This window comes from Ceratosolen solmsi, unplaced genomic scaffold (genome assembly GCF_000503995.2).
Source record: "Ceratosolen solmsi marchali unplaced genomic scaffold, CerSol_1.0 scaffold29, whole genome shotgun sequence".
Lineage (NCBI taxonomy): Eukaryota > Metazoa > Arthropoda > Insecta > Hymenoptera > Agaonidae > Ceratosolen > Ceratosolen solmsi.
Window position 1 is genome coordinate 961611 of NW_011948417.1, and position 15288 is coordinate 976898.

The following is a 15288-nucleotide window of genomic DNA, read 5'->3' on the forward strand; positions in this document are numbered from 1 at the left end:
ATGAAGGAAGAAAGGTGTATATATAATTTTAAAATACACTAATTAGTACAACGGATATAGGTTATTTTTACGTTGAACAATAATTAAATAGAATGTTCGTTAATGTTCTAATTATGCGATTATACAAACAAGAAACAAAAACAAAAGCAAAAAGAAAAACAAGAAAAAAATAAATAAAAAATAATTAAGAAAAAAAAATGAAAAAGAAAAGAGAAAAAAAAACAAGGAGAAAAGTGAATAAACAACGATGATTATTAAATTCTATATAGAGAAAATTATTATCTTATTGGCTCATTAGTTAAATATCAATAAGTCCACTTACGTTAACTTAATTATTAATGAAATCTTCTTAATCATTGCATAGGCAAGTAATGAATACAAAATGAAATTGTATAACATTAATAAGATTGGAAGCAGCGGAAATAAATTGCACTGTTAAATTAGGTTTATAGCTCAACTGTTCATGTCATTTCATTCGCCGAGTTTAGTATTAGGGTGATGATTTCAATTGAATTACTTCTTCATCGTGGCGCAAAATTATACGAAGCAATTATAGCTGAGAATCATGTATTTTTTTGACGCATTGTATTTACGTTAACTATGGGCTCAAGAAGTCTTGAATGAATATTGAAATGTCGTGATTAGCTTTGTAGGCATAATAAACCATTGGTTGGTGCATTATCATTAATTATCAGGCCAACCGACGTAAACAATTATATATGGAATATATAAATTATTATGATAATTCATTTGAATACTACGTTATATTGAAGGAAAGAAGCTCATTATAATATAAAATGTCTCTGCACTTGCCGTATCGTTTGCTTTCATCATCGCGCGCATGAAACTCACTATTCTCGCTATTCAACGACCATTTTACGAGAATGCAAATGGTATCTGGAAATATTTGCAATTTCCCGATTAACGCGTATATTGGTCTAAGCAGTCAGCATTAACTCTCATAGCGTATATTATTTCGTCGTATCATACGTATTGGCAGGATCAATTCTCCGACGAATGAAATTATTGAATTGCGTGCGTGCGCATATGCCTCATTGAAATAGCAATTAAATTTTTTTTTTTGTTTTTTTTTTTTTTTAAGGAATTGCGTGTATTTCTTTGCCGTCGCGTTTTTCATAACTTTTAGATATTTTTTTCAATCAATTTTCAAGCATCTAATATCGAAAGTTTTACATTTAAAATTTAGGGCTACGTTAATGGACGCTTTTGTATGTATTAAATAAAAATTCGGCTTAAAATTAAAAGAAAAAAAAAAGAGAGAGAAAAAATAGAATAAAATTCTTATTCATACAAATATATATATATATATATATATATATATATATATATATATATATATATATATATATATATATATATATATATATATATATATACATATATATATATATATATGTATTGAGTAATTCGATAAAATCGTTAAATTTTGAATATTTGTTACTAGTAAATAAAAATAACTTATCCTTAAAATTGGAGTTAATTAAAAAAAAGAAAAAAAATCAAAAAAAATGAAAGAAAGAAAGAAAGAAAAAATAAACATCAATCAAATATATAGCGATTTACCAGCACTTAATAATAATTGAACAGCAAATAATAGCAAATACACTCCTATAATTTAGCATGAATAAGTAGAAAAATTCGGTTTCGAATATCCCGGACTGTAAATTTTTTTTCTCAAGTAGAAATATCGAGTTTTACTCCACCACTTATTACTATGTGCGTCCGTCGTTCGCTTCCAGTCTGCTTTTTCCAGACCAACTCTCACACTCTCTTCGCTCCCATTTTCACTCACTATTTGCTCGCCTAGCCATTTCCATTTCGACTACTAGAAACAAGCGTACGCCTACATAAGCTTGAATCTGCGTATCCTTGCGAACGCAAGCACGAACATACGTAGCGCACAACACACTCCTACTTTTTTTCGTTTCCTATATTCCGTCTGTTCTTCTCTATGTCTGCTCATCCCTCTCCCATCACCAACCCACTCCACCGCCCCTCTTTACCGCTCTGTACCGCACGCCGTTCTTTATCCCAAACAAAGCAATCTCGCGAGTGCCGTGGCGACAGGCCGTACGTGCCAGTGCTAGGTAACAAATTTATATACCCTCCCACATCTGTAATAACTTACTCGCCCGATACGTCTTTTTCTCGCATGCGTGGACACGTCGGGATGCTCGGCTGGTGTAGGGTCGACCTCTATACGCCGTCGCTACGTCGCCATCCGCTACACCGTCGTCTCCTCTTGGCATGTTATATCGTAAGGGCTCGCATGGAAAATTGATTTTCATTGCATTTTTTTTCAATATGAGTGCCAGTGATTTTTCCAATTGCCAAGATCGCTGTCATACCTTGATGCGATGGCTCTTTTTTTTTTCTTTTTTTTTTTTTTTTCCTATCCTAAGTCGATCTGTCGATCTATTGTTATCGTCGCGCGCGCTCGTCACTGTCGGTCCAACCGACGCAAACGAAACAGTAGCTTGTAGAAGCTGAGAGATCGTTCGCCTGCAAGATTATTTGTTGCTTTTGGCATTTAATATTTTACAAAAATATCGTGAGATATGGGAATACTTAATAGCTGATACGAGACCATTATTAAGGTGATGAATGAGTCGATTTTTTTTTTTTTTTTTTTTTTTTTTTTTTTTTTTAATATATATAAATATATACGTTACTATCTATAATATCTACTAAGTAATAAATCAACTTACAATCTTTGCTATAAATAATGAAATACATTTTTAATGACAACGATAATACAATATTAAGCACAAACTCAGCAATAATGCAATAATCGAGAATATTATTGCAAAAAGTAAATTACGTAAAAATGAGGATTGAATTTTTAATTGAATTAATTTCTTATCTTATGTAATCAAAACGAAGTGATTCGATCCTACGATGTCACTTTAAAGATATAAATTTCTGCTAATTTGATACGTATATACGTATTATAATTTATCTGATATTCATCGTATTATTGTGCGTATACAAAAGACTGAAGAATAGACAAAGCATTGCTCAAGGTGAAGTTATCGAGAAAAACGAAACTAATAATGTTGATTTCACGGTCGATTCGACATATTGTCGTAGTGTGACGGTTTACGCTCTTCACCGACACATTTTATTCCTATTTAATGCGCCGTTATAATGTGTATTCAAACGTAAACGTAGACGCGCTTAAATGCGCTCCCTTGCAGCATCCATACATATTTACGCACACATGTAGTATTCTAATTTATGCGCATTTAATATTCGATATAAAATATTGAATTTAATATATTGTAATATGATTAATGTATCTAAATTTTTTTACAATAGGTAGAATAACGTAAGAATAAAGTAATTAAAAAAAAAGAGAAAAAAAAAAACAACAACAACAACAACAACAATCTACGACCAATCTGATTGTTCAGAATTTTAGGAAAAAAGAATAAAGAAGCATTTGAATGCTTTACTTTAATAGAATTCTATTTAAAACAAAAAAAAAAAACAAAAACAAAAAAAAACAAAAAAAAAACAAACAAAAAATAGAAAGCTTATAACCTGTTACTTTTTTTTTTTTTTTTTTTTTTTTTTTTTGTATTGTACATGTTAATATAATTTTAACCGAGAAATCGTCCCTATTGTTTATCTAGCGACATTTTCTAAACCTTCGAGCTAATATAAAAGAGCAGAGCTTTTAATTCGTAACTGAGAAGATATTCCGGTACAATGACTTCACACGAGTGCGTCTATTAAATGTCCGTAATATCCGTCCTTAAAACGTTGCACTTATCTTAAAAATTACGGCGATGAAAAAATTAGTTTGCCTCCCATTCTTCTTGTAAATAAATTCCATTTCGATAATTAAATTGACGACCAAGCTCGACATTACCGTCAAGAATATTATTTCATACTTGGCATTTTCAAATTATCGATTAAACGCCCATAACCTCACCATAAGCGCGACATAACGGTCTCGATTCTTATTTAGTAGGAAAAAAAAAAATCAGTTAAAATTATAGGCTATTGTTCGAGCTTTATGCTAAAATACTAGTTGGCAGAAAATTTTTTTGAACTGTTTACACATAGGCAAAAACACCTCCACGCGGACATTCAATATTGATATCGAACATACGTAGACGTATAACGCGAATCTACCCGGTTATGGGTTAAAAGGCAGGCGTCATGTGTTTATAACTACCGCCACCCCCACCACTTACGCACCCCATATATCGGTATAATATTATTACCTCCCTCGACCCTTGCGAGCGCGACTTTCCATCTACCCCCAATCCATTTTTCGGCTTTTGCCGTATTTGCCCCAACCCTGAGTAAATCGTATCTACTCGCTCGCCTCCTTTTATTTCGGTTTATTGGATCTTTAGTGCGTCGGGATTGTCGTGGCCGGGCATGCGACAGCCATCCTTAAATGCTTATTAAAGCGGGACTTTGATTGTCTCATTACACTCTCGTGATTGCCGCTCGTTATCGCTATATAAGAATAAGGACCCCTTGCTTCGCAACCTTGCCTCCTTTAAGCTTCGGCTTTCAATCTCAACTCAACTGCTTCATCGATTATGGCCATCCTTTCGCGCCCTTCATTATTATAACTTTTCGCTGGATGATGCTTTACGATGACGGCCGGTGCATGATTTTTATTGTATTTCCCGTTTAATGTTGAATATCCGTAAACAATACCGTCACACGAGGAGCAGGCAATTATTATTAAACTTATGGAGGACTCGAGTCGTTGAACAATGCATATACACTTGATATTTTTTTCAAATTTTATTAGATTTACAAATATCAGTAATAATTTTAGTGCACGAAAAACAATAAAATACAGAACAAATAATTTGTTTGTTATTTGATGATGAACAAACAATTAGTTTGATCGAAATCGTAAATTAAATATCCGTTTGGGCAAAATATTACGAAAAAGAAATACTGTACACTAGCAGTATGATAACGATAATCACATGATAAAACTGAAAAGCTAAATGTATGGTATAATGAAAAAAAGGAGATATTTCGTTATATTGTGATATAAGGAGATTAAATTTGATGAGATTAATCGTTCGTTAAAACGATAAAAAAGAATTTGAATAATATTTTTTTGTGATTATATTGAGATTGAGATACTCCTACTTCACAATGCAAATAATCATTGAAATAATTCGCATGAAAATGCTGTATTGCTATTTGGTTGAAAGGTAGAAAAATTTCATCCGCAACAGCCAACCTATTTTAGACAAAACTTTAATAATCAATTAATTACATTCCTAAATAGCCGATCCTAAAAAACACTCTCCCGTTAAATATGATACGACAATATTAGTATGTACCATTCAGGTTATATAGTCCAATGAAATTCAACGACTTAACAAAATTAATGACATTAGATAAATATCGAAATACTATTTTCATAACAGATTTAATATTTCAATTTTCAGCATCAATCGTGTCAGTGCAATTCTATAATTGCAATATTGTTATTATATATTATATTATGTTATATGTTATATATATATATATATATATATATATTATGTTATATATTATATGTTATTATATTATTGTTAAATTAGTGAATTATTTTTAGTGACGTTAATTACGAACCATGTACCATGTCCTCGTTCAATTATAATTATATATTTTTATAAATTAATATATACCATTGTTAGTACATTCATATGAATAATGAAAAATTAGAAGAAAATCCGATTAGAAAAGATTACGTACCTGTCAAGAACGAGACAATTTATCATTCGTTCTATTAAATTCATTTATTTTATTAAATATCCAATGGCAAAAAGAGGTGTACAAAAATTCTGTCAAATTTTTCTATTTTCATCGCCTCTAATTCTCTACTGTTTACCCTTTAGTTCTCGCTGCTTCTCTCCGCTTCTCCTCTCTCTCTCTCTCTCTCTCTCTCTCTCTCTCTCTCTCTCTCTCTCTCTCTCTCTCTCTCTCTCTCTCTGTGTATCTATCTATCTGCCTCTCGCCTTCTTCCTCCTGGAATAATCACCGCGACGCCTTGGTGGATTTAAGCTCAATTAAAAATATGAGAAAAGCCGTGCGGAGGACTCGATATCCGGCCAGACTACCCACCCCAACCCTGCAAGAATGAATAATTAACTCTTTCGATAAAATGAATCACTTTCGACGCCTTTCAGCTTCTTTTTCCCTCTTTTCCCGATTCTCATTAATTTTTATGGAAATGGAAAAAAAAGCTTTTTATTAATATATATTATTATTATCCGTAAGATAATAAAATTGATTTTTTTTTTCAAGCTTTTAATGATATAAATCGTCCTTAACTCTCCATAAACTTAAACTTAATAAGCTTAAGCTTAATAATAAAATTCGTTATAATAGCTTGAACATTTAAAGATTAACCAATTAGCACTAATACCGTGTACATTTAATTGACATTTAATTGACTATGATGATATGGAAAATAGATGATTTGTAATCGAATTCGTTACTTCTCTTAGTCCCTAATCCAATGCCATACGTCTAGCAATAATACTTTTACGCATAATATTTTCAAAAATCAGCCTAATCTAGCATATAATTCCTACATTAAATCTATAAATCTGTCGCTAACTCTATCAATTTTAGATCTCGTATATTTTTTTTTCTTTTTCAAAAATACACTGCCTATCGCAAAATGAGCGAGCAAACAAATTTTACCTGTGCTAAAAATTTATGTCTTCACTAGAATTTCACGATTCTAATAATAATAATAGAGGGGGTTTGCATTTTTAAATAAAAATGACCCGACGTAAGAATAACGGAAAAGAAAGTAAATGAAAAATATGGTCAAAAAACATATTTCGCTTTAATTTAAAGTATATATTATAAGCTTCGTGGATTGCATTGTTGGCGCGATAAGGAAAAAAGAATTTAGGCAACTTTCCGTGGCATAGAAAAACTATGAAAAACAGTGCTTTTATACGTGAACTTTTCACATCATATGCATACCATTATTCGATTAAATGTAAAACTTGGAATGTAAAATATCACATAAATTTAAGCCCTCTCTGAAGAACCATACTTTTTTTTTTCTGAATAATTACTCTCTTAGGGTGGAGCGATTCATTTCTACGCTTAGCGCTCATTTCTTCTTGCCCCGCTGCCCCTCGCTTCGGCCCCTCCCTTTTTCACTGCTCGCGCTCTCCTCCTCCTCCTCCTCCTCCTCCTCCCCCCTCCAAAATTCATCAACCGCCTCCTCCTCCTACCTCCCCATCCCCACTCGCTCACTCCCCCGCATTTCATCGCGCATTTCCATCTCCTCTCTTTTTCGCAGCACTCCTCAATTTATATAAGCTGAAAGAGCGAACCCCAGCCAACTCGCACTCGCTCCTATAATAATTCCCGATTCCGCGCCAGCCAGAGCGAGCCGATGTTCATTTCATTATTTTTTCCTTTTCTCGCCCAGCCGCTTTCCCTCCATGTCACGCTTCTATATTACTCAATCGTTTTTCCTTATATTCTCTTTCTCACCTTTTCCCCATCCCTTTTTTCTCTCCCGCTTTTTTCCTGCTCCATTTCCCTTTTCCACTTATATTATGCCATTACTCCTTTTATTCTCATTCTCATTCTCTTTCCATCTTTATCCCCAACGCCTCGCACACCTACCCTTCCCACCCCCCATTCCCCTACCCCTAACCCAACTACTCCTCCTCCTCATCCTCCTCATCCTCCTCATCCTCATCCTCATCCTCCTCATCCTCATCCTCATCCTCCTCATTCTCCATCTACCCTACCCCCCTTCCGCCACCAATCCCCATCACTTTTTACGCCGCTTATTCTTTTTATTCCTTTGGATCCACTGTGTTAGTGTTCGAAAATTGCGACCTTATGTCCCTATCAATAAGAATTAAGAGCGAATTGTTATTCGCAGCAATGAGAGGAGGAAATCAGCTTTAATTTCAATTAGTAATCACTTTTATCAAGACTCCATGGCTAAAGCAATTTATTTCAAAACTTAACTTTTCATTACCATTTCTTTTCACTTAAACTTCTCACTCAAAGTCATTTTAACTATTTATTTCTCTTGACCTTTCTTTCGCTACACGTACACGCGCACACACACACACACACACACACACATGCTTGTAATATATTTAATATATATTACTACACTATATGCTCACAAATATTTAAACGCATCTCTATCGTATATTTGCACAATGTTGATAATCTAATGATTAGTAAAGACAAAATTTTCATACCAAATGCTGAAACTGCATATTGTTCATTCGTAGTACGTTTATACTCAAGTCGCAAACACGAATTTTCAGGTCTTTCAACTCAGAATATTCAGAGATCAGAGATTACCTAGATGATAAGCTAACTTATATTACAAATACCATAATACACATTAGAGAGTGCAAACTCATACCATCAAGACACCCGGCTTTCACACTCTGCATTACCGCACAAGTATTATTAGTTCCTCCTCGGCGCCTTCCTGGGCGAGTCCTTTCGCTTACCTCTTCATAAACCATCTTTAGTATTTCATGACCTCTCACCTCAACATCCTCAGCTCATTTTCGAATAAATACAGCACTCATTTTGCATCATACAAATCTTTTCCTAATAGTCAATGATCAATAAAGAAAAAAATATATAATAGCAGTCCACTCGTTCTATTGCATCGGTTCTTTTTTGCGCTATTTTTCCCTCCTACTGCTCATCCATTTTCGAACACCTTGCTTCTCATCGTTCTCTCTCTCTCTCAATCTTGTCCAGAGGGCGATAAGTCGTGACGTCACCCCTGGTCCAGGGACTTTCTTACAAGAGAGTGAGCGAGTAAAAGCGAATGATAAACAGAGAGAGAGAGAGAGAGAGAGAGAGAGAGAGAGAGATAGATTGGTTGGCGAAAGTGCGCGAGGAGCGAAAAGGGGATGGAAGTGGGCGTGACGGGTGCGAACTCCTCGGGCCTGTGGGGTGGTGGGAGTCCGGGGCTCTGCAGTTGGCTGGGTGGGTTGGATGCTGCGCACGACCCCCGTCGCACCACGTGCAGCTCGGCGCCTTCTCACTCTCTCCCTCTCTATCTTTCCCTCTCCATTTCTCACTCACTCACTCTCTCTCTCTCTCTCACTCTCTCTCTCTCTCTCACCGTCTATCTTTATTTATAAGAAAAACTCGTGAAAATTCCGTCCTCCCGCCTACCCCTTTCAAGCCCACGCCTGTGTACAAGCGCTAAGGTCGACGTATACATAAATACATCCTGATTGTGTTAGCCTGGAGAAGGGAGAGGGAAAGCGGTAATATACTGATGGCTTTATGAAAATACAGCGGACTTTCGCGTACGAGGTATATCAATTATGTGCGCATTACGGCTAATAACGTCGACATTGTGTTGTCATATATACTCTCTATACCGTTGAAAACTCCATCTCGTTTATTTCTCTCTAATCTCACCCTCTTTTTGTCTTTCTCTCAATCTCCTCCTACGACACTATTCTTCTCGCTTACTCGTCAGTCTCTAATCTACGCACCTATACATACATAAACACATACATACGCACACCCACATGAATATATATATATATATATATATATAGTTACACATAAACTACTGGTGGTTATTTCCGTTTTGTATTCCGACTGTTGCAGCAACTACTTCGAAGAAAGGATATGCGGCTTCTTTTGTCTAGGCATTATTATTACTATTATCGTTGCTGTTGATACTGTAAATATTATTACTTTTGTTGTTGTTGATGCTACTGCGGTTATTGTTATTGTTATCGTTATACTATTGATATTAATGGAGTTATTATTATATTTATTATCGTCATTATCATTAGATTAATATCTATTGCTTTAAATATATAGACAATATGATGACGAGCGTTGACATTTATCTAAATAAAAATGAACGAATCCAAAATAATGCCTTACATTACCTGAGTTTTTTAGTTTAAAACTAGAATTTTATCTCCTAATATCAATTTACAACTCATCCTCTCTATTCGTTCTATTGCATAAGAACTTTGCTTAAGGGGCCATAGTGTACAAGATCAATCGCACTTTCCCTCAACTTTTTAATTACATCACGGTAGTGTATGATATTTTCATTCGTGATATACTTTTCTTCTTTATTTCTATTTTATCACCTCGTCATTATACACGTCGAATATAAGAGCAATTGAATTTTATCGATGGTCTTAATAAAAGCAATTTTTTCAGATATTACATTACGTGCCCTAAAAGTATTTTGAAATAATCGTAGCGCATTATAAAATCATAAAAATCATAAACAAAAAAAAAAGGAACTAATACTATTAGAATATTGAAAATATTAAAAATAACTAACTATGTATCATTAACAGTTTTAATACAGTTTATACGAATGTTTGTAAAATAAAAAATATAATTTTTAAAAAAATGAAAGATGGAAACAAATATTTTTCAAGCACAACTAACAAACGATTAGTAAATAATAAATGAGTTACTAATCTCATAAAAAAAAAAAATCTTATAAATTTATAAAACTAATAAAAATTATTATTATTTCATATCTCGAAAATTCAATAAATGACATAATAACGAATAATCTATGAAGTAGTATAAATTATATCTTAAAGAAATTTCTAATAAATATTTACCGCAATATTAGATCATAAATATTTCACTAATAACTATTAAGTATATTATTCTTATATATTGTTAATCTTATATAATATTAATTTAAGAAAAAAATATTTTACCTTTATGCCAAATTCAATGCCTCAATGCATTAGTATAAGTACTGTATAATTTTTACACACATTAAAATGACATTTTAAAGATCTTTTGATCTATCTACTTTTATAGACTAACAGCTTGTTGCCGTTAACCTGGAAAGATGCGTTCTAAAATTCTTTTAAAATACCACGAGTGTCTACGCGAAAAAAGCTATAAAACTTGCGCTATACCTTCGCTCGTATCTATGAATTTTATAGAAAATATTATTATTAAATATCAAGTATTTTAACAAGTTCTTAAATTATAAGAAATACCCCTAGTAGGTTATGACATATATATCACCTTATAAAGAAAATGATTTTCCGAGCGTAAAAAAAATTTATATAATCATCTAACCGTAACAAAGATCTATTGAATTTAGACTTTTTTTTTTAACATACCTACATGTAGCTTAAACAATAGTTTATATAATAAAAAAAAAAATATATATAAGTAGTCTTCCTCACTTTTATGTATTACATTTTTTTTTTTTTTACTTACCAATTGATATAATATAATGCTGCTAAAACTGAGAATTCGATTCCACAAGATAATGAAAACGACAAAAAATATACATTAGCTTAAGTGAACAATGTTTTCAGAAAATTCTAAAGTTTCTGCAAAAATAAAAAAAAAAAAAAAAAAAAAATTAAACGGTTGAATTTTATGACGTAAAAAATCGAGAAATCAACTTACTTAAATATTAATTAATTAGCTAACATTTTTCATTATTACGTTATTCGTTACATTATTACCTATTCAGGGATATTTTTATTTGAAAATCGATAATAAAATGGATAGAATATGAGTTGGAAAATTATTATAATAAAAAATTATATATATATATATATATATATATATATATATTAATTACTATGTCCTACATATAATTGATCAGCTTACGTATATTTTATTTATCGGGGTAGGGGATATAGTAATTAATAAGAAATATAATAGCAATACAATTGTAGTTTATCGTTAAAATTTATTCATTTTCGATAAAAAATTATGATCTATTCTGATAATTATTCATAGAGTATATATATATATAAGCAATTTAATTACATCAATAAAGTTTCGATAAAATAATTACTATTATTATCAGAATTATTATAGTTGCTGCATTTCTTAATTTTTACAATACGATAATAATTTTTCCATACACGCAATAGAATTATTTTACTATGAAAAATAATCCTTGCACGTAATGGACCTTTATAATTAAGGAGAGGCATGGCGAGCTCCTGCGGATACCTATAGCTTTTACTTTTCTTAGGTATACCACGAGCCTAATGGATCACCCTTAAATTTGCTTCTCATCTCCATTTTTTTGACAATAAAATTATATTATTATTTTTTTATCTTGAATAGGAAAATTGAAGAATTTAATGAAAACTTGTTTTTGGAAATAAAATTTATGATCCATTTATTTTGAATTAAAATCAAAACTATTGAATTTGAAAAAAATGTATATTATATTTACTTGGACAATACCAAAGAGGAAAGTTCTAAAAGTAAGAGAAAATATTAAAGTGATACTAAGATTTATACGGGATAGCTTTTACAAAGTGTTAATTTTCAAATAATAAAAATAGAATAAAATATCCTTAATATTATTCTATTATTCTAGCCACCTAATAATAAGAACAGATGTATAAAATAAAGTTTATTTAATAAATGTGGACTTTTGGAACTGTTTGTCTTAAGTTTTAAGTGACTTTTATAATTCAATTAGTTTGTAATGTATTATTATATTCACTATTTATTATGTTGACCAATTGGAGGTAAGTTAGAAAAAAGTTAAAGTTATGCAAAACTTCATGAGCTTTGTCGTAATGTAAACGATGAAATATAAAAAATTAAGTTTAATCATAAATTTATCAGCAATGCTGAAATTTCATCACGACAACCTATGTTTAATATTTTTTAAATCTAATGTACTTTTTTAATGTTATGTATCGTGACAATATTCTGCTCATTCGGTCGAGATTATATTAATAATATTTCCTAATTTTCATTATTAAACATAAAATGTAAAAAGAACATACATATACGACGAGAATTTTTATTTATTATTTGATATTCAATTATATCTAAACTGCATACGTACTGTATATTGAAAATTCTAACAGATAAGTTTGTTTTTCCTTAGCAAGATAATTTATCGGTATGAATTATAAGAATATTTATTTATCTTCTTATATTCATAGAATTTATTCATTTTAACGACAATAGCATAATTTCTGTAAGATTTTAATTTATGTCTATGAGCATGTGACTTCTTTTTTTTTTTTTTTTTTGCGAACAACACAATTATGTAATTCAAGGATAAACTTATAATACCTTTATAATTATGTGGTAAATTATTATTCATTGCTTTTGTATTCTAGCAGCGTATTACTTTTCTAAATACATGCTCTTGCATTCGGTTAAATTTAATTCATATAAATAAATTTGGTCTGACAACATTGTACCTTCCGTATTAAGTTAAATCATAATGACCTAAACATTATTAGCTACGAGACCGCTACACACAATCACCTACTGAAACTGTATAATAATAACATTAATAACAACAACGACAATAATAATATTAATGATAATGATAATGATAGTGATAATGATAATGATAATGATGATAATAATAATATTAATTATTATATGTTACGCGTGCGTGCGCAGATATATGTATAATTAAATGTATATATATGCAGCCATAGGGATATAACCGATATTTAAGAGACAAATGGTTATGAAAGGAACGGCCAGACCTTTATTTGTTTTTAACTGGAAATGCCAGTCCCAGCAAATATAAATACAACTAGTCACGTACCATATGTAGGTTTGACGTCCTCTTACAAGCTCAATATCGAGAAAGGGGCTAAATTTAGATGTCGTGACCTCGAGATCGGAGAAGACCCATCAACGACAGATACCGCACACTTATGAATACGCATGTATATTTATATGCACGCGTGTATCATCATACGCGTATACATTTATGTTGTGCGTGCAGACGCTGCTTTGTGTCTGTACGCAGGCATGGCTCAGGGCTATCGAGACGAATCTTTCAGACGCCGAGGCAATTCGTTTTTCGCGCATACCTGCCGGAACTACCCCTAGCACCGCACGATGCCATTCGTGAATCTTCCAAGTCCAGGGACCAACAGTTTCACCCTCCTCCTACTCCTTCTCCTCCTCCTCCTCCTCCTCCTCCTCCTCCTCCTCCTCCTCCTCCTCCTCCTCCTCCTCCTCCTCCTCCTCCTCCTCCTCCTCCTCCTCCTCCTCCTCCTCCTCCTCCTCCTCCTCCTCCTCCTCCTCCTCCTCCTCCTCCTCCTCCTCCTCCTCCTCCTCCTCCTCCTCCTCCTCCTCCTCCTCCTCCTCCTCATCCTCCTCCTCCTCCTCCTCCTCGTCCTCATCCTCGTTCTCATCCTCATCTCATTCTCATCCTCCTCCGACCTCCGGCTTTTATTCACTTCCATCCACGTAGACGAGTGCAGCCCACACGGAGCGAGGCGGTAGGCGGTGGAGATAATAAAGTTGATAAGGGTGTAGCATTCTCGCGAGAATTCTCTCCCTCCACCCTCCCAACCGCCGTTCCTCTCTTTCCGTACCCTTTGGTTCCTACGGCGGCGGCCAACTACCCCCTACCCCCTTGCAGCGCGTATATAACGACGGGCGCGTGGCCGTATAACACGGGGCGTGGCCAAAGTTACCCCTCGGTCGGCAGCGATTGGCCGACGGCCTTTCCGCACCGTCAAATAAAATCCAATCGTTTGGACTGAAGGAATGCAATATATACATCTCTCTCTCTCTCTCTCTCTCTCTCTTTGTCTCTTTATCTCTCTCTCTCTCTCTCTCTCTTTCTCTCGTTTTTTCATGGCTAGGCCGTGCTCCAACCTCCACCTTTCACCTTGCCCCTTCCACTTACGAGCTGTCTTCACCCTTTATGCGCGGAGAGTCGGACGATATCATCGTGTAGAAAACGAGCAAGAGAGCGAGAAAGCGAAATTTTCCCCTTTAAGGGGGTGTGCAGCACCGCTTGATGGGAGTATGATTTTATTACAGCATTACCAAGGAGAAGGAAAGAGATCGGGAGAGGAGTATATATATATGTGTGTGTGTGTGTGTGTGTGTGTGTGTGAAGAGAGTGAGGGAGAGAGAGAGAGAGAGAGAAAGAGAGTGACGGAGCGAGTGAGGGCAGAAAGGAGGGAAGGTAGGAGAGAGAGAGAGAGAGAGAGAGAGAGAGAGAGCGGAGAATCGGTGAGGTGGGAAAATAAAGCGAACCAAACCCCGAATTACTCCACTGATAGTAGGTATTATCTTACCTATATAAGAATCCTGAGGATATATGTATAATCCAGAGAATAAAAAAAACGAGGACGATGAAGACGCGCGATTTAGCTGAGGAATAAAATTACTTTTGTGTTAAGCGCCGAGATCGTGCGAGCTGCGAGGAAGGGATAGGGTCTGAAGGGTACATTATACGACTAAGTGTTTTATAAAGGTGACGTACTTGTATTCATAAACGAATTATACATTCGT